Here is a 3,620-nt window from a genome sequence, read left to right on the forward strand (position 1 = left end):
GTGGGGTAGGTGGGGATCTTGTGGGGTCCACAAATTCTGAGGGGTCAAGGAATTCTCATCCCTGCTTTATTTAGGCTTGCAAAAATGCCATTAGAGTGCAATTCTGGCATTTAACGCCAGATTACTGCTTGTTTCTAGTGTTAAACGCCAGCTTTTATACCTTTCCTGGCATTTAACGCCAACATGGTGCTCTGTTCTGGCGTTAAACGCCAGTTTGGTGCCCATTTCTGGCGTTAAACGCCAGTCTGGTGCCCATTTCTAGTGTTAAACACCCAGAATGGTGCCAGACTGGGCATTTAATGCCCATTCTGCTACTCTTGCGTTTAAACGCCAGTAAGCTTATCCTTCAGGGTGTGCTATTTTTAATGCTGTTCTTAAATTTGCTTTGATTTTTGCAGTTGTTTTTGTGACTCCACATGATCATCAACCTAAAGAAAACATGAAATAACATAGATAAATAAAAATTGGATTGCCTCCCAATAACCACTTCTTTAATGTCACTAGCTTGATAGTGGGCTCTCATGGAGCTTCACAGATAATCAGAGCATGGTTGTGGCCTCTCAACACCAAATTTAGAGTTTGGTTGTGGCCTCCCAACACCAAACTTAGAGTTTGAATGTGGGGGCTTTGTTTGACTCTGTATTGAGAGAAGCTTTTCATGCTTCCTCTCTATGTGTATAGAAGGAGAACCTTGAGTCTTGAACACCAGGTAGTCCTTATTCAATTGAAGGACCAACTCTCCTCTGTCAACATCAATCACAGCTTTTGTTGTGGCTAGGAAAGGTCTGCCAAGGATGATGGATTCATCCTCATCCTTTCCAGTGTCTAGAATTATGAAATCAATAGGGATGTAAAGGCCTTCAACCTTCACTAGCACGTCCTTTACTAGTCCATAAGCCTGTTTCATTGATTTGTCTGCCATCTCTAGTGAGATTCTTGTAGCTTGTACCTCAAAGATTCCTAGTTTTTCCATTACAGAGAGTGGCATGACGTTAATACCTGACCCTAGGTCACATAGAGCCTTCTCAAAGGTCATGGTGCCTATGGTATAGGGTATTAATAATTTACCAAGATCCTGTTTCTTTTGAGGTAAAGTTTGCTGAACCCAGGTATTCAGTTCATTAATGAGCAATGGAGGTTCATCCTCCCAAGTATCATTACCAAATAGCTTGGCATTCAGCTTCGTGATTACTCCTAAATACTGGGCAACTTGCCCTTCAGCAATGTCTTCATCTTCTTTAGAAGATAAATAGTCATCAGAGCTCACGAATGGTAATAGAAAGGTCAAAGGAATCTTTATGGTCTCTGTATGAGCCTCAGATTCCTTTGGTTCCTCATTGGGGTAATCCTTAATAGCCAGTGGACGTCCCATGAGGTCTTCCTCACTGGGATTCACATCCTCCTCCTCCTTTGTGCATTCGGCCACTTTGGTTATATTGATGGCCTTGCACTCTCTTTTTGGATTCTCTTCTGTATTGCTTGGGAGAGTACTAGGAGGAGTTTCAGTGACTTTTTTACTCAGCTGGCTCACTTGTGTCTCCAAATTTTTAATGGAGGACCCTGTTTCATTCATGAAACTGAGAGTGGCCTTAGATAGATCAGAGACTATGTTTGCTAAGCTAGAGGGGCTCTGCTCAGAATTCTCTGTCTGTTGCTGAGAGGATGATGGAAAAGGCTTGCTATTGCTAAACCTATTTCTTCCACCATTATTAAAGCCTTGTTGAGGCTTTTGTTGATCCTTCCATGAGAGATTTAGATGATTTTTCCATGAGGGATTATAGGTGTTTCCATAGGCTTCACCCATGTAATTCACCTCTGCCATTGTAGGGTTCTCAGGATCATAAGCTTCTTCTTCTTCTTCAGAAGATGCTTCTTTAATATTGTTGGATGCATTTTGCAAACCATTCAGACTCTGAGAAATCATATTGACTTGCTGAGGCAACATTTTGTTCTGAGCCAATATGGCATTCAGAGTGTCAATTTCAAGAACTCCCTTCCTCTGAGGTGTCCCATTACTCACAGGATTCCTTTTAGAGGTGTACATGAACTGGTTATTTACAACCATTTCGATGAGTTCCTGAGCTTCTGCAGGAATTTTCTTCAGGTGAATAGATGCACCTGCAGAATGGTTCAATGACATCTTAGACAATTCAGATAGACCATCATAGAATATATCCAGGATGGTCCATTCTGAAAGCATGTTAGAAAGATACTTTTTTGGTTAGTTGCTTGTATCTTTCCCAAGCTTCATAGAGGGATTCACCTTCTTTCTGCCTGAAGGTTTGAACATCCACTCTCAGCTTGCTCAACCTTTGAGAAAGAAAGAACTTGGCTAAGAAAGCCGTGACCAGCTTATCCCAAGAGTTCAGGCTATCTCTAGGTTGAGAGTCCAACCATACTCTAGCTCTGTCTCTTACAGCAAAAGGGAAAAGTATAAGCTTGTAGACCTCGGGATCAACTCCATTGGTCTTAACAGTATCACAGATCTGCAAGAATTCAATTAAGAACTGAAAAGGATCTTCTGATGGAAGTCCATGAAACTTGCAATTCTGTTGCATCAGAGAAACTAATTGAGGCTTTAGCTCAAAATTATTTGCCCCAATGGCAGGGATTGATATGCTTCTTCCATGGAAGTTGGAATTTGGTGCAGTGAAGTCACCAAGCATCTTCCTTGCATTGTTGTTGGGTTCGGCCATTACTTCTTTTTCGAGATTCTCTGTAAGGTTTTCTCTGGATTGTTGTGCTTTAGCTTCTCTTAGCTTCTTCTTCAGAGTCCTTTCAGGTTCAGGATCTGCTTCAACAAGAATGTCCATGTCCTTGCTCCTACTCATATGAAAAAGAAGAGGACAAAAAAGGAAGAAAAATCCTCTATGTCACAGTATAGAGATTCCTTAATATGAGTAGAAGAAGAAAAGAATAGAAGAATGATGTAAAGAGAAGAGATGAAGAATTCGAACACAGAGAGTGAGAGAGGGTTCGAATTATAAGAAGAATAAAAAAATGTTAGTGATTAAATAAATAAATAGAAGAACATGAGAGAGAGAGAGAGAGTTTTGGAAAATATTTAAAAGGAAAAGGAAAATATTTTTGTTTTTATTTTAAAATTTTGTTAGAATTCGAAAATTAAGAGAAGAAATAGAATAAAATTAAAATTTAAAACAATTAGTTAATTAAAAAGAATTTTGAAAATGAAGTTAATGATTTTCAAAAATTAGGGAGAGAAAAGTAGTTAGGTGGTTTTAAAAAAGATAAGAATTTTAAAATCAAACAAAAAGTTAAGTGGTTAATTGAAAAAGATTTGAAAATCACTTTTGAAAAGATAAGAAGATAGAAAAGATTTTGAAATTAAAGTTTGAAAAAGATATGATTTAAAAAAGATTTGATTAAAAAAATATGATTTGAAAAAGATATGATTAAAAAGATACAATTAAAATTTATTTTGAAAAAGATTTAATTTTTAAAATCCGAATTAATGACTTGACTCACAAGAAATCAAAAGATATGATTTTAAAATTTAAAGTTTGAATCTTTCTTAACAAGAAAGTAACAAACTTGAAATTTTTGAATCAAAACATTAATTGTTAGTATTAATTTCGAAAAATATGAGGTGAAAATAGGAA

The sequence above is a fragment of the Arachis hypogaea genome, chromosome 7 (genome assembly GCF_003086295.3).
Source record: "Arachis hypogaea cultivar Tifrunner chromosome 7, arahy.Tifrunner.gnm2.J5K5, whole genome shotgun sequence".
In the NCBI taxonomy this organism is placed as follows: Eukaryota; Viridiplantae; Streptophyta; class Magnoliopsida; order Fabales; family Fabaceae; genus Arachis; species Arachis hypogaea.